The following is a 21379-nucleotide window of genomic DNA, read 5'->3' on the forward strand; positions in this document are numbered from 1 at the left end:
AGTCCTGCCTTAGGCACAAACCCTAACCCTAACCTTCCATCAGTCCCTTTCTCTCAGACAATGGCAAACCACTTTCAAATTCTTGCCAGGAAAATTTCAGGGACTTGTCCAGACAGTTGCCAGGAGTCAACACTGACTCAAACACAAACACAAAACAGAGAATAGCTTTGGTAGATTATTTTTGTTCTTCCTAAAAGACTTTAATAAAATGGATACATGCAGAGACAGATGAACTTTAGCAGGCACAGAGAGAGGAATGGCATTATCTTGATGGGGAAAGGCCCATTGAAATGAAATCCATCAGTCATCCCATCTCAGGTTCTAGTAGTATCATCACCCTTTGTGGTTTCCTAGATTAGCAAAGAGCAAAGGATTTCATAGGTATTTGGAAGCAGACAGTTGGAAGATTGATCTCCTTACCTTATAGCTAATTAACATTATTTACCATGTTTGTGAGCCATGTTATACCATTATTCAGTGTGGAAGAATCCTAACTCAGCAGTCGAAGACAACCTTTTTATATAAAATTCAAACCTCAGTGTCTTCAGTTAGCAGGTGATAGGTAACATTCCCATTTCCAAGTTTGGTGAGACACATTAGTTAGTCAGAACAGACAATCCTGGGCTAGGTGATAAGAATAGCTCCTTCTATTTGTGCTGGCTATTTTATATTCAGCCAAGTCTTCCTCTGCCATCCCTGAAACAAGAATGAACTCTCAAGAGTATCTCACCAGAATATACTGGGACATAGTAGGGGCAGGTCTACAGCTCTTTTCCAGAGCTGACAGGTCATTTCTTTTTGTACAGGTCAGCTTCTCATGCACTCTTTCAGGTGCTGGCAAAGCCGTAGCCCATAAGGATGTGCAGCACTTTAGATTCCCCCCCAAAAGGCTCTGGATTCACAGGAGCACAAATTGAGAACCTGGTTGCAACTCTTTAAAGCACGCATCAGTCATCCCATCAGTCATCCCATCTCAGGTTCTAGTAGTATCATCACCCTTTGTGGTTTCCTAGATTAGCAAAGAGCAAAGGATTTCATAGGTATTTGGAAGCAGACAGTTGGAAGATTGATCTCCTTACCTTATAGCTAATTAACATTATTTACCATGTTTGTGAGCCATGTTATACCATTATTCAGTGTGGAAGAATCCTAACTCAGCAGTCGAAGACAACCTTTTTATATAAAATTCAAACCTCAGTGTCTTCAGTTAGCAGGTGATAGGTAACATTCCCATTTCCAAGTTTGGTGAGACACATTAGTTAGTCAGAACAGACAATCCTGGGCTAGGTGATAAGAATAGCTCCTTCTATTTGTGCTGGCTATTTTATATTCAGCCAAGTCTTCCTCTGCCATCCCTGAAACAAGAATGAACTCTCAAGAGTATCTCACCAGAATATACTGGGACATAGTAGGGGCAGGTCTACAGCTCTTTTCCAGAGCTGACAGGTCATTTCTTTTTGTACAGGTCAGCTTCTCATGCACTCTTTCAGGTGCTGGCAAAGCCGTAGCCCATAAGGATGTGCAGCACTTTAGATTCCCCCCCAAAAGGCTCTGGATTCACAGGAGCACAAATTGAGAACCTGGTTGCAACTCTTTAAAGTACGCAGCAGGGAAGAGCAATTGTTTGAACCTGGGAAAATATGCTATTGCTTTAGAGAAGGTGGCATTTGCATGTTCTGAACATCTTTTTGGAATAAAACCTAAAGTGCTGCACAACACTGCTATCCCTTTTCTAGTGCTGCAATAAGTTTAAACTGTTGGCCTTGAGACAGAAAAAGCAACACTTGCATAATTTAATTGGATAATATTAGTTAATCAGAGAAAATCTCTAAGGAAATGGCATTTGGACATAAAAATTGAATGAAATACAGCAAAGGCTCTTTGGGGAAAGAAAATGTAAAGATATCTTTGAGTCACGTATGGCACCTGGTGTTTCCACCAACACATCTATGTAGATTTTCTTGGGAGAATTGTAGGAATGGTTTGATGTGGCTCTCCTCCAGGATGGTTCCCAAATTCCCAATCTAGCTATAACTGAGTTTTCATGACTGTCTCCATACAGATAGTAACCATGCCAACCGCATCGAGTCCAGATTAGGTTGGCCAGGTAGTAACACCTGCTGAGAAACTGATGTTAATTGTGATATAAAACATCTTACATTCCATTAGCTGATGTTATATAATGATATTATTATTAGGAAATCAAAGCCAGTAACGATCATACAAAACAGGGTTTTAAAACGAGAAAGGAACTACGTGTTTCTTTCTGGAAAAGTGGCAGAGGGTTATACAGAAGATGCTGCAGAGAGATTGTAGATATTTGGCATTTTGATTACTTCTTCATAAATTTAAATTCTTCATAAGTTTGACATTATTAAATTAACTAAGAAAACATGCATTATTTGAGGTTATCTGCTCACAAACATCTATCAAACACAATCCATGATCAGATTAGAAAAAGTAAAAAAGGAACTTGCATCAAAGCCACTTCCATTCTCTGAAACACAGAACTACGGTAATTCCCTTTTCATGCATCTCAGACCTAGTAAGCAATTACTTTACAAGCCTTGATGAAAAAGTGTTAGTGATTTATGTGAACATGATGTCAATCTTAATAACGTTTTCCTGTTTTAACCTGGAATAGATTTAGGAAAAGGATAAAAACACTGTTGCCTCAAAGAATTGTTTAAAGATATAGTACCATGTGCTTTTCTATGACCCAAGAAACATTTAGTTCAGTTATCCAAGTCTCCACAAGCAAATGGGACTCTAAATTCATTCCCTAACTGGTGGCCTTATACTCTAGCTAAAACAAGCTGCTTTAGATTTTTTTTTAACAATAATTATTCATTGCCCGGTCAGTTTCTGTACAGAAGGAAAGATGCTACTCAATCAGCAAAATATCTTAGAACAATCCTGCCTCCAACTAAAGAAACACCAGCTTTCTCTCCAGTAGCTTTAGGTGGAATTAACTGGACCAGTTCACTCAATAAGCAGAGTGAAAAAATAGTGTATCTTATTGCACTGAGGGTTTTCATGCAAAACTCTTTTGCAGCAGTTTCAGGATGGGATTAACAAGGTAAGCATTCGCAGAAATCATAACTGTAAAAAAAAATTCTATCAGATTAGAATGGATAGAGAACTCTCTAAATAAAGTGGTTCAGTTCATTTAACCTGAAACATTTGGTCTTCTTTCTTGAAAAATGGTTTGCACCCCATCTACTGCTCAATTGGGATAGGCCCAGAATTGGTTTTAGGGCAAATGGCTGCTTAGAGTGTGGCCATTGCATCTGTAATCATGTGCTGCTAGAACATGGGGATAAATTTTCTCCAGATACAACTGATTGGGTCAACCACTTTATGTAAAAATAGCCTATGTTTTTGTTACATTGCAAATATGATGCTGAATCTAATTGGGCTTTTCTTGAACAAAGAATTTAAATGAGCTTCTCATTAAACTTAATGTTAACAGTAATGATATTAATGCCAAGCTTATTTCATTAGGTCTCACTACAATCTAATGAACACATCCAGTATTTAGTCGGACACAACTATTTCAGCCCTAATACAAATGTCGTAAAATCAGCTTCTTTTTTTAACAGTACCATTTGTTTGGAAGAAATACAAAAAGGAGTTAAATGTAAAACTCATCAACAAACCATATTGGCATAAGCTTTGGCTAGCATAGTAGCAACATTTCAGAGACAGGGGTGGGGTCATCTTTCGATGAGCAAAGGCAAAAAATTATTTGTGGCTGACGGACAACTAAGGTGGCATAAGAAAGATTTTGAATATCAACTGATTCAACCCTAATTCAATAGAAATGCTAAAACAATAGATTCTGAGTGCAGTAAATCATATATGCTGAATTATTCTTCTTGCCTCCAGAAGTTGTGAATGCCCCAACACTGGAAGTTTTTAAGAAGAGATTGGACAACCATTTGTCTGAAATGGTATAGGATTTCCTGCTTGAGCAGGGGGTTGGATTAGAAGACCTCCCTTCCAACTTTGTTATTCTATTCTATTCTATTCTATTCTATTCTATTCTATTCTATTCTATTCTATTCTATTCTATTCTATTCTATTCTATTCTATTCTATTCTGGCAAAACATTCTCAGCAGGGAGGTCAAATTGAAAGGTTAGTATCCGTCAACATATTCCCAATCATTCCTGAAGTTCCCACCAATCTGAATGAAAGTCGGACAAGCATATTTGTTACCTAGATGCAACTTTTATGATCTCAGTCACCGAGAAAAAGTTCTTCTACCTCCTGCATCCTTGTGCAGTCACATTGTATTTTACTCCCAGTAATTTAATAGAGACCAGAAAGCTCATTCTCTTGGTGCCTCTTTTTAGATCCTTTAATACACATCTCCTATCAATGTTAGCTGTGGCTTGTAAGTGCATTTCACAGTCCCAAGAGAAGCTTATTCTACCTGACTAGTCACTCTCAATTTATGGGTAAGGGAAAGCAAGCTATCTCACTGCATTGATAAAAAAAAACTCTACTTCCAGATAATTAATTAGCTTGGGACTCTGAAATTTATTCCTGCCTTACCCAATGCCATGGGAAAGAAAAGGGACAGAACCCTCCCATATACAATACACTGTGAGCCTCACTCACAAGAGATCTATGTCATGACAAAGTTATAGAATGGAAATTTGAAATATTTCTGGACAGGGGTCTTGGCAAAGGGGAAACCTCATCAGACAAGTTACTCAGTTGTTATAGTGCTATAAGACTCTGTTACTCTTGCTACAGAAGTTAACCATGGCTAACACTTTGCAAACGAAAAAGAGAGGAGAAGCATGGAAAGAAAAAACAGTATTTTTTATTCGGAGAAATTAACAAAGTACTTCTATAAGGAAAATGACTAAGAAAGCCAAAACACTAGCATGTGGGGGCATTTCTCACATTTTTGTATGAATTTAGAGGAAAATATCACAAAATTCCAAGAAGTACAAATACAAATGATACATACATTCTAGTTGGTTTACTAACCAAAAAATCAAAACAGGAAATCAAAAAGTTCTTATCAAAATACAAACTGACCTAGATTCTCTCCCAGACCCTAATATTATAATAAGGGTTAGTTTTTACAATCAATATGCACAGTTCTTATATGGAATATAGTTACCATAATTAATAGCAACTTAAGTGTGGATTCTCAAATAATGGGGTGTCTTTCCTCAGTTTCATGGGAGCATCTAAAACTTGCTGATAAATACTGCTACAATGCAATTTATATACCGGTAACTAAGAGCAATATTATCTAATGATAAAATAAGTCATACATTAGTACTGCCTTTCCAAACCAGTGAACTCAAGATATATTAGGACTCTAACTTCCAGAATTTCTGGCCAGCTGGGAGTTAGATTCTCAACTACTTCAGAGAAGATTAGGAAAGGTTGCATGAACAGAAGAAATCAAGAGAAGCCTGTTGAGAAACAGATGGGCCATACTTCACTGATATCTTTGATAAGAGGAGACAGCAACTTAGATATATTTTAAATAAATAAATAAAATCTTTTCCCTTTCTCTGGAGCTCAAGAGCATGTCTTTCAAATAGGAGATGAAGAAACCCTAAGATGTCAAATCAGTTTAACTGAATAAAATTATCCAAAAGAAAATAGAGCTAATTATTTATTACCTAAATAAAAGAGTTCCATGGAAAGATAAAAAAGTGAATTAATACAGATCGTTTATACCAGTTTATCTTATTTACAGGGAGAAATGTTGCTAACTCTACTGAAATGACAATGCTAATAAAACTGCCTCTTCTCAGGGGAAAAAATGCCTGAGAAACAGTTTTAGAGAAACTATAAATCGGCAACCCCTTCATGGATTACTGCCTTGTTGTGGCGAAGGGGCTTGCCTAATTCAATGAAGCTATGAGCTATGCTATGCAGGGCCACCCAAGACGGAAAGGTCATAGCAGAGAGTTCTGACAAAACGTGATCCACTGGAGAAGGAAATGGCAAACCACTCCAGTATCTTTGCCATGAAAACCCTATGGACAGTACCAAAAGGCAAAACGATATGACGCTGGAAGATGAGCCCCTCAGGTCGGAAGGCGTCCAATATGCTACTGGGGAAGAGCAGAGGGCTAGTACTAGTAGTGCCAGAAAGAATGAAGCGACTGGGCCAAAGCCGAAAGGACGCTCAGCTGTGGATGTGTCTGGTGGTGAAAGGAAAGTCCAATGCTGTAAAGACTTTTTCTCCATAGGAACCTGGAATGTAAGATCCATGAATCAAGGCAAGCTGGACGTGGTCAAACAAGAGATGACAAGACTGAACATCGACATCTTAGGTATCAGTGAACTAAAATGGACAGTAATGGGTGAATTTAATTCAGATGACCATCAGGTATACTACTGCGGGCAAGAATCCCTCAGAAGAAATGGAGTAGCCTTCATAGTCAATAAAAGAGTAGGAAAAGCAATACTGGGATACAATCCTCAAAATGACAGAATGATCTCAGTTCGAATCCAAGGCAAACCATTCAATATCACAGTAGTCCAAGTCTATGCCCCAACCACCAGAGCTGAAGAGGATGAAATTGACCAGTTCTATGAAGCCCTACAGCACCTTATAGAACTAACACCAAAAAATGATGTTCTTATCATCATGGGGGATTGGAATGCTAAAGTAGAAATAACAGGCAAGTTTAGCCTTGGAGTACAAAATGAAGCAGGGCACAGGCTGATAGAATTTTGTCAAGAGAATGTGATGGTCATAGCAAACACTCTTTTCCAACAACCCAAGAGATGGCTCTACACATGGACATCACCAGACAGTCAACACAGAAATCAGATTGACTACTGTATATGCTCTGTAGCCAAAGATGGAGAAGCTCTATACAGTCAGTAAAAACAAGACCAGGAGCTGACTATGGCTCAGACCATGAGCTTCTCATTGCAAAGTTTAGGCTTAAACTGAAGAAAGTAGGGGAAAGCACTAGGCCACTCAGGTATGAATTAAATCATATCCCTGTTGAATATACAGTAGAGGTGACAAATAGATTTAAGGAATTAGATCTGATAGACAGAGTGCCTGAAGAACTATGGACAGAGGTTCGCAACATTGTACAACAGGTAGCAACCAAAACCATCCCAAAGAAAAAGAAATGCAAGAAAGCAAAATGGCTGTCTGAGGAAGCTTTGCAAATAGCTGAGGAAAGGAGGGAAGCGAAAGGCAAGGGAGAAAAAGAAAGATACGCCCAATTGAATGCAGAATTCCAGAGAATAGCTAGAAGAGATAAGAATGCCTTCTTAAATGAACAATGCAAAGAAATAGAAGAAAACAATAGAATAGGGAGGACCAGAGATCTTTTCAAGAAAATTGGAGAGATGAAGGGAACGTTTAATGCAAAAATGGGCATGATAAAGGACCAAAATGGCAGGGACCTAACAGAGGCAGAAGAGATTAAGAAGAGGTGGCAAAATTACACAGAAGAAATATACAAGAATGAGCTTAACGTCCCTGATAATCACAATGAGGTGGTCACTGACCTCGAGCCAGACATCCTAGAATGTGAAGTGAAGTGGGCCTTAGAAAAGGTGAGCAATAACAAAGCTAGTGGAGGTGACAGTATTCCAGCTGAGCTATTCAAAATCTTAAAAGATGATGCAGTAAAGTGCTACACTCAATTTGCCAGCAGATTTGGAAAACTCAACAGTGGCCACAGGATTGGAAAAGATCAGTTTACATTCCAATTCCAAAGAAAGGCAGTGCCAAAGAATGTTCAAACTATCGCACCATTGCACTCATTTCTCATGCTAGTAAAGTCATGCTTAAAATGCTACAAACTAGACTCCAGCAGTATGTGGATCGAGAACTACCAGAAGTACAGGCAGGATTTCAAAGAGGCAGAGGAACTAGAGATCAAATTGCCAACATACGCTGGATCATGGAGAAAGCTAGAGAGTTCCAGAAAAACATCTACTTCTGCTTCATTGACTATGCTAAAGCCCTTGATTGTGTGGATCATAACAAACTGTGGCAAGTTCTTAAAGAGATGGGCGTACCAGACCATCTTATTTGTCTCTTGAGAAACCTGTATGTGGGCCAAGAAGCAACAGTGAGAACAGACATGGAACCACTGATTGGTTCAAAATTGGGAAAGGAGTCCGGCAAGGCTGTATACTGTCACCCTGCCTGTTTAACTTATATGCAGAGCACGTCATGAGAAAGGCAGGGCTAGATGAATCAAAAGTTGGAATTAAGATTGCCGGAAGAAATATCAACAACCTAAGATATGCAGATGATACCACTCTAATGGCAGAAAGTGAAGAAGAACTAAAGAGCCTCTTGTTGCGAGTGAAGAAGGAGAGTGCAAAACATGGGTTGAAACTTAACATTAAGAAAACCAAGATCATGGCATCTGGCCCTCTCAATTCCTGGCAAATAGATGGGGAAGAAATGGAAGGAGTGACAGATTTTATTTCCCTGGGCTCCAAGATCACTGCAGATGGGGAATGCAGCCAAGAAATTAAAAGATGCTTGCTCCTCAGGAGGAAAGCCATGGCAAATCTAGACAGTACACTACAAAGCAGAGACATCACCCTGTCAACAAAAGTGCGTATAGTCAAGGCTATGGTCTTCCCAGTTGCAATGTATGGCAGTGAAAGCTGGACCATAAAAAAGGCTGAGCGCCAAAGAATTGAGGCCTTTGAACTGTGGTGCTGGAGAAGACTCCTGTGAGTCCCTTGGACTGCAAGGCGATCAAACCGGTCAATCCTAGAGGAGATCAACCCTGACTGCTCTTTAGAAGGCCAGATCCTGAAGCTAAAACTCAAATACTTTGGCCACCTAATGAGAAGGAAGGACTCACTGGAGAAGAGCCTAATGCTGGGAAAGATTGAGGGCAATAGAAGAAGGGGACGACAGAGAATGAGGTGGCTGGATGGAGTCACTGAAGCAGTAGGCGTGAGCTTAAATGGACACCAGAAGATGGTAGAGGACAGGAAGGCCTAGAGGAACGTTGTGCATAGGGTCGTGATGGGTCAGACACGACTTCACAGCTAACAACAACAACAACATAAATCGGCAAAAGTCTCTCCCTTTCTCCCTCTGTTGTTGTTATCCTATATTTACAGTAACTGGGAAGTATGGTCTGAAAAATGGACATCTTGGTTCTCCAGTACATTTCTAATTGCATTAAGGGTCATGCATTTCCCTCTTTCTTATAGATAAACTACTATGAAAAATGCTTGCTTGTCTGACAGCCAAAGATAGCTGAAGTCCTTTGGCTTTCCTTTTTCCCACAGATAATTCTGTTGTGAGAAGCTTGCAAGGTTGATTCTGATTCCTCTGGGGGGGACTAATCTCCCATAGTAGCAGAAACTGGTACTTCTTAATGAAGAGGAAAAATATGGCTGGTGAAAGATTGAAGAAGCAGGGAAGATGTTCTAAAACTGGTGGCAAAGAGGCCTCTGTGCCACAAAGTTTACACCCCTTTCAGATGTCCTTCTTTTTGCAGCTTCTAACAAGATATCTTACCATCCAGCCCAGTGTGATAACTGAATAAAGAAAAAGGAAAAGCCAAGATTTCAAGAAACTGACAGCAACTTTCCATTTGTATTGAAACATTGTGAAACAAATGCTTCATTTTCTACCCTAATCTTCTGATAAAAGTATACACAATATTTCAATGTGGATATATAACTAATTGATCGTATATGACCAGAAGTAATTAATGTGATTAGCACAAGACTATTTTTAAGCTACGTCATAGCAATTGCATATAAAACATGTCATTGTAAATGTGGGCTTGAGTAAAATATTCAAGTGTATTTGTACATCAGAAAACTAATGAAGTGTTTTCTTTTTCAGTAATTTTTACAACAAACTAGTGTCTAATGACTTATAAGGCATTTAGAAATGGGAGAAAATCCATGCCAGACCCAACACTAGGCAAGGTGAAATATTCAGCAAGTAGCAGATTCTGGGAAGTGGTAACAAGGAAGGAGAGGAAGACCACGCAGCCTCTTTTGGACCTATTAAAGTGGCCCACAGCTCGCAAGTGATAGTAATCAATGTTTAAGAAAGTTTTGAACTATTAGTCCAGCTAGTTTTATGGAATGGGAAGGGCACTGGTAAGGTTTAATTATTGCTTCAGATGCAAGTGCAGAGGCACATGCAAATGAACATGTATAAATCTTGCCACTATACTACTATAATTACTATTGTCTTGATGTTAATGTTAATGGTCTTCTGGCTGTCACAATACTTTTTGGCATGAAGGTAGATGGAGCACAGTACACAGGGCAAGCACTGCACCTATACAGTATGTCAAAAATGCCCATTGCTTTATCCAGAAGCACATAGTGGAATGTGTGATTCACATTTAGAGGCCTTTTTTACACACAGAATTATTCTCAAGATGTTGAGAACAGAAACCACCACTGTTGTTATTGCACAGTAAAGAGGTACTAGAAAAGAGAAAACAATATCCTGCTGAGTCCACAACTGAATCAGGACTCATTTCCACCCTATCTTTCCCAAGTAAGACAATGTATTAACACAGAGAAGAAAAAAAATATGGAAATACAAGTTCAAACAGAGTTGGTTAATAAAATGGGTTTCAAGACTGAGAGAAAAAGGTAAAATACTTGGGTATCACTATGACAAATATTCAAAATAGCTATTTTAAGTCATGAAATGAGGTTAAAAAATCTTAAGATGAGATAAAGTATAATTGACAGAATCTCTGTAATTAAGATTAACGTTTTACCTAAGATATTATTTTTATTTCCAACAATACTTGTATTGACAACTGATATACCATTTAAACTTTGGCAGTTGAATATATCCAAATTTGTACAGAAAGGGGAAAAGGGGAAAATCTTAAGTTAAATATAAGGTATTAAAAGATGTAAAAGAAAAAGGAGGATTGGGTCAATCAGATTTAAAATTATATGCATTGCGCACTGTTTAACTTAGATGAAAAAGTGGGTGTTGCTGAGAAATAGGTTATTGGAGTTAGAAGGACACGATTTGAGATTTGGGTGACAGAAGAACAAGTGAAATAATATATAATAAAATGGGTTAAAAACTTTGATTATAATATACAACTTGATCAGTGAGAAAATATGTGGCTAAAAGGATTGAAATTTACATTATGTTCTAGGCTTAAAGAATTTTTTTAATAAAATGATATTGGTATTGTCTCCAGAGAAATTGAATAGAATGTATAGGAGCATCTCCAATTATGTTGGAAATGTGATCAATATGGATATTTTTTTATGTCTGCTGAATGTGTAAAAAAGACAAACATATACTAATTCTGAAGATTTTAAAGACTAATATACAATTGAAGCCAAAAGTTTTTCTGTTGGGTCTAATGTACAGCCAGCTGGGAAAAAAGACACCGAGCTTTGTTTTACATATGCAGTGAGATGTTCTGTTCAAAGATGGAATGTATCAACACTACTCACAACAGAGGGATGGTTGGTGAAGATAATGTAACTTGCAAAAGTAGCTACTGTAAATTGGCTAAAGAAAATACAACATCTACATTTATGATTGAACTCATAGACTTTTCGTAAGAAACATTAAAGCATGCAGTTATGACTTGTAGTTTTGATGATTAGAAAAAAACAGATAAAAGAAAAAGTGAGTTTTTTTTCATAACCATAGAGTTAAGAGATAATTTTAATTCTATTTGCTGCAAAGAAAATTGGAAGGTTTTTCTTTCCGTTTCTTTTTATATTTTCTTTCTCCACTTTTGTCTTTTTTCTTCTTTTTCTTTTTTCTTTTTGGTTTTCTTTATTCTACATTGTTTTTGTTGTTTTTAATCCATTCTATAAAACTTTTAATAAAATTTATATTTAAAAAACAAGGTGCCAAGACTGGATGGCATATGCAGTTTCTCAAGAAATTCTCCCATTCATGACTGAACAAAATGTGACAAGAATTTTCCATGAAATAATATTGCAATAATCAAATTGGTATATCTCCCACTCCATTACCCTTAATGGGTAATGAACCCTGCTATCTGAACAGAGATACTCTTCAGTAGAGTGAGCCACTCACCTAAGGTGGCTAATACTCAAAAATTGAACATCAGCAATAGGATGGCTGAAGAACACTGCAATATATGCCATACACAATTAATTGCAATCTTATGCAGTTCAGGAGGTAAAACCTGAACTGATCTTTTGATAGTGCTACAATCGGAATAGGAGAATTCTGTCCAAGATCCCAGCAAGAACCTGTGACATACTTGCTTATGTGGATAAAGCATGGAATTTAATAATGTAGGCCAAAACAAGATGTTTGGAATTTTGTGGCAGGCTTCACTCATAACTTAAATCTGTAAAACTTTAGTCTCCTGCATTTTTCAGATATGAATAGGTTTTATAAGTTGGTGATTAAGAAAAGTGTATAATAAGAGTTCAGTTGCAGCAATTTGACAAGACCACAATCTCCCCTTGCCTACTGCTATGTCTCCTGGGCCTCCCTTAATAACTTGACTCCTACCATAAGATTTAATGCTACATTATTGTAGATTCCGAGCATGTCTTTTCACTTTACCAAGCTACACATATTTAATTTTTAATCCTTTGTTAAAAATTAATCTTTGAAGTCCCCTGGTCATCTATGTTCTTCTTTCTTAAATCCCTCTAATTTACCAGTATCTTAAGAGACAATGAAATGCCAACAATTAAATATATTCAGAAAGAGGTCATAGACAGATTGCTGTATGGGTAGGGTGAGTAATATTCACACAAGGATGGCATTGCAATGGACTTGAGACTCTCATTATATTCTGGACTGCTGTCAAAGAATAGATTTTTGCACATTTACAAATCACTACATGATGTTGGTAGTTGGGAGAATACAATATTTAATAAATTTAATAAGAGTACCCATTGTCACAACAGATACTGTTAAAATATATTTGTGTCAATTGCTCCCTGATCCTCTCGAAACCAAGGACACAGATCTGTTTCAAGACCAGGTTTCTGTCAAACATCTTAGTATTTCGGGCGGAATGTCTTATTTCTCACTAGCAACCAAAACACAAATTATGTTCCTAACTGGAAGACAGTTTGAAAGATACATCACCTAGCTAGCCAGATGTGAATAGCTGACCAGATGTGAACAGCTAGTTTTCAGGAGTAAGACAGGCTTGGAAAAGAGGAAGCTAACTAAGCACACAATAGATATAATATGTGGTTTTGAAAATAAATTAAAAAATTTACCTTCCATTTAAGAACTGGCCTTAAAATGTGCCTTGTTAGGTTTACAATTGGTTCTGAAGTAATGCAATATATATCTATTTCAGTATGATCAGTTAAGTTTCTTTTTTCTATTAACTACTATTAACTATCTCCACCCATGGATTATATAGCATAGAAAAGCATTCTATTGTTAGTCTAGATCAGGGGTAGGCAACCTTGGCTCTTTTATGGCTCGTGGACTTCAACTCCCAGAATTCCTGAGCCAGCCATGCTGAGGGGAAAGGGAGAGGTTTACAAGCTGAGCCAGGCTGGCTCAGGAATTCTGGGAGTTGAAGTCCACGAGTCATGAGGAGACCGTAGTTCCCTCATGCTGGCTCAGGAATTCTGGGAGTTGAAGTCCACGAGTCATGAGGGGGCCATAGTTCCCCCATGTTGGCTCAGGAATTCTGGGAGTTGAAGTCCATGAGTCATAAAAGAGCCGAGGTTGCCTACCTCTGGTCTAGATCATAGATTCTGTTTTAGTATACCATATTTGAAATATGTGCTGGAGAAAGAAGGGTTAATTTTCAGTATCTCAAAATAAGAGATGAGTAATTGTTTTGATTCATTTTAAAGATCATGAGAATATTTCAAGTTAATTAATCCAGGGGGAAAAAATGAGTGAATTTAAGACTGCAACAACATAAACATTCTTTGAAAGGAGAGTGTGGCTTCATCATATAAGCACTTACTATAGTATACCGGATTCATAAAACAATCTTAGGAATGGCAACTGAAGTGAGATTCTTTACCAATCACCACAGTATAATGCCAAACCAGAAATAGATACACATTCTCAATTAGTTAATTTGACTAGAAACATATAACTGTGCATTCTCCAACAAATGTAGAAAAGGACACAGAATTTGCTATGACTCATTATGATCTCTAGCAAGAATAAGAAGCTACTTAATCTTGGGATGGGGTGGGATGGGATGGGGACAGGAATTTATAGTCAGAAATTCTGTTGTATTCCAACTGCTCGAGTATTAGGCAGCTACCTTGCCCTTGTGTTTCTCTTACAATTATCATCTCACACATGATCCTAAGTTCATACAAGATGAATCTCCCCAGCTTCAGTAATTTGTGAGTTAATATGATAAAGTAGCTTTTATTGTATTTATTTAATACACTTATAGGCTGTCTACCTCACTATGCATGTCTCAAAAACAATAAAAACAACTGAAATTAGAAATAACATAAAAACAGCAGCTAATAAACACTCAAAGCAGACGCAAATGGGCTCACCCCACCACCAAGGTCCCAGGTTTTTATGGCAAAGCCAGATTTTTAGCACCTTGCAAAAAACCAAGATTTGGGGAGTGGGGGGGTGGGGGGGTGATGATGGGGGAGGGTGCCACAGTAGAAAATGCCTCCTCCTGAGTCCCAGCAGGTGACATCCTCTTTCATCTTGCAGTCAGAATCCAGAGCATACCTTTCCTGCCATACATTATAGGATGGGTTTTAGGAAAGCTCTAAAACTGAAGGGGTTTTAGCTTTTTAAACATTGTTTTAATTGTTGGGGTTAATTAATTTGATTTATTTTAATTTATATTATCTTTTATATTGTATTTTATGCTGCCCTGTAAACCGCCCTGAGTCCTTCGGGAATAGGGCGGTATAGAAATTTAATTAAATAAATAATAAATAAATAAAAGGTAGTAGTACATTGCTAAAGGAGAATTTGCAATCCCACAAAGGCATCATTATATTATCCTGTTCCCATCTGGTTTTGTTATCTTGCCACCTTTACTTGGTTTTTATTTTTAAAAACAACTTGTAAACCACCCAGAGTCCCTGAGAGACAGGTGGTATTTAAATTTAAATTATTATTATGGCTGTTTGCACAGTCAGGTAGATGTTTAGACTGGATAGCTTGTAAGCCGCCCTGAGTCTTCGGAGAAGGGCAGGATATAAATGGAATTAAAAATAAAAAAATAAAAAATATGGCATTTTTATTCACCTGTCAAGTCTTTCCCAAGGACCTGGGACAGACAGATGTCATTATTTGATGGTGTTAAAGCTATTGTCTCAAGATGCAAGCTATTCCAAGTAAAGCTTACAATTGACTGATGGTTATTTTGTCAGTGCTGATGGTTTTCAAGTGGTGCTCCAGATGTTCTGGGATTGCAACCATGGCACCTATTACTATTGGAACTATCTTTTGTTTTGTTTTGCCACACTTGGCAGGTCTTTGTATTTGTGATTTTCTCCAGTTCTTTCTCTTCTATTTTGCTATCTCCAAATACTACAATGTCCACTATCCAGACTTTTTTGCTTTCACATCTACAATTGTTAAGTGTGGGGTGTTATTTGGCAGGTGCAGAATTCTGTTTCAATTCTAAAGTTCCAGGAAACTTTAGCATCTTCATTTTGTCTATTTTGTGGTCCCACTAGTTCTTGGTTGCAAGGAAATGGTATTTCTTGCAAATATTCCAACCCACTATTGTTGCTACTTTATCAAGCTGTTGTTTGTAGTCAATATGTGCGATCTTCTTGCAGCAGCTTATTAGGTGCTCCATTGTTTCTCCAGCTTCTGTGCAAAGGTGGAATTTGCTTGAAGTCCTTTCCTATAGTCTGGTTAAATGAGTTCAGATTCAAATATTTTCAATAGATCTCCATCTGCACTATTGCTGTTGCATATACTTCTGGAGTCAAACAATGCTTTAACTCTAGAGTTCACATAGTCTATAACAGATGCTAGATTGAGTTCCTGACTGAGATTGCATAAGAACTGTAGCTCAAGTCACTGAAATCTTGAAAGGTTTATTTTGTGCGACATCCTTCATTATTTCTGAGCTCTCTTGTGAAGACTCCTATTATTAAAGCTTCAGCAGTGCTAGCTTTAGAAAGCTGCATCATTGCGTAGCTGGAGACAAGATAGCAAAGTTTATGATTCACATGTACACTTCCATAAAAGCACTCACATGCAGAACACTGAGTTCCTAATTTATGGTGATGCTTCTTCTGAACTCGATGCTTTTCCATTTTGGTCAGAACCATAAGCGGTTGCTGTTTTTGAAAGAAAAATGGAATGACCATTTGTCTTCCTAACAGAAAGGTCACAATTCTTTTAGAGACATACTACCCTTACTCTGATCACAACTCTGAAATGGATACATTGTTTTGCCAATGGCAAGACATTTTATAGCACTTTTAATATACAATACACAGTGTGTCTTTTAAATCTCCTTCGTTTTCAACATTATTCTTGCATTTGCTCATTCTACAGACTAAGGTGGAGAAAATTACGAGTTCCAGGAAGCAGAAGAGTGAGCACTTTGATTTGAAACAACTTACATGACTAGTCTGTTACAGAGAAAGAGAAAGATTCAATCAGGAGAAACTTCACAGACACAGATACTCTACTTTGTTCTTAATTTCTTACCAATTTTACCAAGACTTTAGAAACGTCTCAGATAATAATAGATTGGCAATTACTCAGTTGCATGTATGTGCACGCTACAAATGAAATGAAAAGTGCCCCCTGTGCAACTCTGGCATGTATTTTAAAATACACCATTCCACCCTCCAGAAGGTCCTTTTAAGTTGACCAGTCCTGAGATTTCATAGAAAGACTGCTCAGTCCTGAACATCTCTATCTCAGGGTACTTCACCTGGTCAAGTTACTTATCTAAGCATTTGTGCTGTCAGTGCAGAGAGATGAGAAGTTTCAAAGGTTGTGAATGAAACAGTATGGATGTGATAGAATTAAGGGTGACTCGCAAGGAAGGAAAGATAGATATTGTGAATTGCGTTCTTATAATTTAATTGATACTGACACTTTCCCTTTTCATATATTTCTATCCTTGCAAATCAGTCTTGCTTGTACACTTACATTGTTTTTCCTTTAACTTCTGCCTGTCATTTATTTTGTTTACTACTTCTTACTCTTTTATTGCTCTGTGCATAATATTGCTTATATACTGAAGGGGAAGAATATGATGGCAGGTATGTATGGAAAAATAAAGGGACGAATTCTCTCAAACTGAACTTCTGAAAACTACTGTGTGTCTAGTATTTTTGACAACAATATGGAAGAGATTTCCATTTTTAACTTCTAAGCCAAGCTTGCCATCACTTTTAAATTTAATTTAGCCAACCATCCTGGATCTTTCTATAGTTCATCTTTGCTTCCCAGAGTGAACTTATGACAGATTCAATCCATATTTTGTTGACTATGGTCTGTTCAACAAATCATCATTTGGACTCACACAAAATGCTAAACCAAAACTAAAGAAACTATATTAACATTTAGCATGTTGTACAAACCTGGACTAAAAATGCTCTTGACATTAGGCACCCAGTGTTCTTTCAGTATTTTTTCTTTGTGGGATTCAGAAGCCATGAACAGAGTTCCAGGGGTTTTCCAAGGATTCACTTGACTTCCAGACCTATTCTTCATTGTCCAAGAATTCTTGTTGCTTTACCTTCCTAGATATATTTGTTTCCTGCTCTGGTGAAACTTTCTAACCTTATTTGATTGCCTTATTTGATTGCCCTATGAAAACAGCCCTGTGGGATAGGATAGGCTGATAGTGAGTGATGGGCCCAAAGTCACTCTATAAGCATCCAAGGGTGAGGAGAACTTAAATTTGGATCTCTCCAGTCCTAGTCCAACTCTGTTCTAGTTCTCAGCCAAATAAACTTGCACCCATTCTGCATTTCTGACCTATTTGTAACTAAGATCCTTTATGTTCTCTTTGTTCAAAAACAAGATAACTATGCCAGCTTGGCTCTATTTCTTAATCTATCCCCCATTTTTTCTTGGAATATCCCATAACTCATACGGTCCTGCTTATGACACATGTTTTTCTTGCAAAGAGCTCCCCAACTCCTCACAATTTCTTCCACATTCTTATTTAGTAAATGTTCAATTCTCCCCATCTTTGTTTTCTGATCACTGATTTTCAGTATTAAGAATAGTTGTGTCAATCATGTGCTAGAAAGATTATACCGTAAAATAAAACCTGTGCTTTTTATTTATAAACACTCTTTTCAAGTATTTATAAACACTGCTTTCTCAATTTTCAAGAAACTATTTCTCCCCTTTGTTGGAGTGTTTGATAGTTTTCAGCATGCATGCAACCACAAATCATGGTAAATAATCAATGTATTAATATTTCTTTTCAAAAACAAATTATACATATTTTTAATCCTAGGAATTTATACTGATGACCTCCTCTTCACCATTCACTGTCTTTGGAATCTAACTGCTCAACAAGCCTTTTGAACCACTGTATCAGGAAGATATAAGTCCAAACGTTTTCAATATCTATACAATTACAACTGGATAACATCAGACAGATCTCTCTTCAGCATCAGCTGACAGACTCCTGAGATCCTGAAAGAACTGGATGATATCTTAATTCAGTTGCAAATGTACTGGCTAGTTTGGAGCAAACTGTTCTCTATCAGGCACTTGCAAGGGGGAAAGGGGCACTGATCAGGCACCAGCCTCCTTCCTATATTAGGCATTCTAGACGATGAGCACAGCAGTTCAAACCAGCTGGGCAGTTTCCATAGCAGCCTATAATTTGCAAAGCCTGAGAAATCAGCTGATTCTAGGGGACCACTTTGATGTTCCTCTATGATATAATGACCTATTATCTTCTCTCCTTCCGGGAGGTTTTTTTTTTTTGCAAGAGAAATGACCAGGTTGTCTCTACACCCTCATATTTTCAGTTGCTAACAAGTCTGCCACTGCCTTGTTATTTAGTCCATCCCTAGGCAGAATGCCTGCCATGCCGTTTCTGTCCGACCTTGTGATAAAGTGGAATTCCAACCGTTGAAGGGCATACCACATAAACCAGGTTCTTCTGACAATGAAAAATACTGAACCTTTTAAAATATAATTGAGATTGCTATGTTTACTATGGCTTTCCTTAACTCTACTGTATAAAAACATGTATGCAACCAGGCCTAAGAAATATCCAGTATTTTACAGAGGTTATAAACCATTGTTTACAAAAACTACTGAAACTATTCCACAGAGTTTGATAAAATAAGGAAAAGCAAATCTATTTGCACCCATTTATAAATCAAGAAATATCAGAAGGTCACGTGTATGAAGCAGTCATCAATTAAACACTTAGAAAACAGCAAACTGAAATTTCAGGCCACTGCAGACTTCATGCTTTTCAATGCAGGATGAATGCTATGTTCAGCAATGAGATTTAAGCAATATGTCATCAAGAGCAGAAAGTGTTAAGAAAGTACATATGATTTTGTTTCCGTGCCTGAAAACAAGGTAACCCCCCCCCCTCAGTCTTTATCTTAACATTCAACTCGAAGATTTATAGAAAAGCACACCGGCTTAAATGTAGCTCTAGGCAAAAAACATTTGACAGTAGGCTTGTTAATGAATGAAACTGGTTAATGAATTCTGCTCTTTTCCCACAGTTATGAGACCGCTGGAATAAGCTTTAATCTTTTTGCTTCTTTCCTTCAACAATAAACAGGGAGGGGGGGAAAAACACCCACATTTCTGCATTTCAGATAAAAGCAGATAAATGATTTATTTGCCTTGTTCTGCCTACTGATCAGAATCCCAAGCTCTACCTTCCCCCTGCTGAAAAGTTCATCTTCCATATGATTCCTGATGCCTGCGGTGCTTACAGCTGGACCAGTTTCATTTCTTTTCCAACAGGCAAATGAACAAAGGCATAAGCTGGATCACAGGAGTAAGATGTACCGGGCTGAACAGGGTAGAGTTTTCCAGTCTGAATTCACTGGGACATGCTGCAGCAGTCAGAATTAAAATGCAAAGATGGCACTACGGCTGAAAGCCATAGAGTGCTCAGGAATGTCAGAACAAGTGGAAGTGAAGGTCAGGTATTTAGGTGCATTGACCAAGTAAGAGGTAGAAGAGCTGAGAAGCAGCGGAAATTGACCCAGAATGCACGCAAATACAGCTTTACGGACTTCTCTCACAAATCTTCAAAAAAAAAACCTCTTTTTTTCCAACTCCCTTTACACAACATTTGAATAAATATCTTGCAGTTTGGTAAACTGCATTATATCTCATTCTACTGATACCTATATCACATAAGAGTTTTGGAGCTGGGTTTAGATGGAAATTTTCCCCAAATAAAATTCAGCACTAAATGTTATTGTTGAGAGAAAACAACAAAAAGACTGCACGTTTTTAAAACACGTTCTCCATAGGACTGGGTCTCTATGTTAATGATAGCTGGGAATCGTGGTAACTGTAGTCCCAACAGAGCAGGCAGGCACCAAATTGGAACAATCTAAAGTGTACTGCTTAGCACTTGAAAAATTCCTCTTTTAAGAGAATGTGTGTATTTCTACATTTTGTCCCTCTGGTGCTGTATCAATAGTATTTTCCTCTTCACAGCTTTTTCCCTTTAGCTACATAGGCAGTTGCTAGCCCTAAGTGATTTACCTGGCATTTAGGCAATTGAAAAAGAGATTTATAATGTGTTTACCTTTAAGGGGGGGGAAAAAACTACCCTTCTTCCCATCTATTTTGGCTGTAAACCATAGTTACATTGCTGAAGTCACAGAAACAAGGCATGAAAAATAAACTCTTCAAAAATGAAATGATTCAATAGTGAGTAATATTTTAAGGGACAAACAACCTAGAATATAATGCAGCTGCAATAAAACAGTGTGGAATGGTGCTGAATTAGGCTGAAAAAGTCTGATTCCAGTCCCCAATCAGCTATGAAGCTGAAGTGGCACCTTGAGCTGCTCAACCTCCAGCCTAGCATCCTGGTCAGAGCTAGCGCATTTATTCCAAATCAAATGAACCCTTGCCACAAGAAGGATGGGAACACAAATGTCATTAGTATCCCCCAGGCTTGAGCTCCTTCTTTTCATGTCTCAGTTACTGTGAATCAAAAATATGAACTGAATTAGATTCTAACCTGCCAAGAACCCAACCAGCACAAAGCTCCCCCAGTACTAGTGCCATAAAACCATTATATGCCTGCACAGGAGAGTGAAAATTGAAATAGAAAGACTGCAAATGCTCAAGGCAGCAAGATCTGCAAGTCCTGTTAACCATACCCACCCACCATGAGCGTCTAGGGAAAATCACCAGTGGGGCCTCCCATTTTTGCAAATGGAGGTTATGTGACCCAACTTGACGCGACAGGTGTCTGTTTCCTCTGTGTCTCAGGCTTCCA

The sequence above is a fragment of the Vipera berus genome (genome assembly GCF_964194415.1).
Source record: "Vipera berus genome assembly, chromosome: 6".
Taxonomy (NCBI): domain Eukaryota; kingdom Metazoa; phylum Chordata; class Lepidosauria; order Squamata; family Viperidae; genus Vipera; species Vipera berus.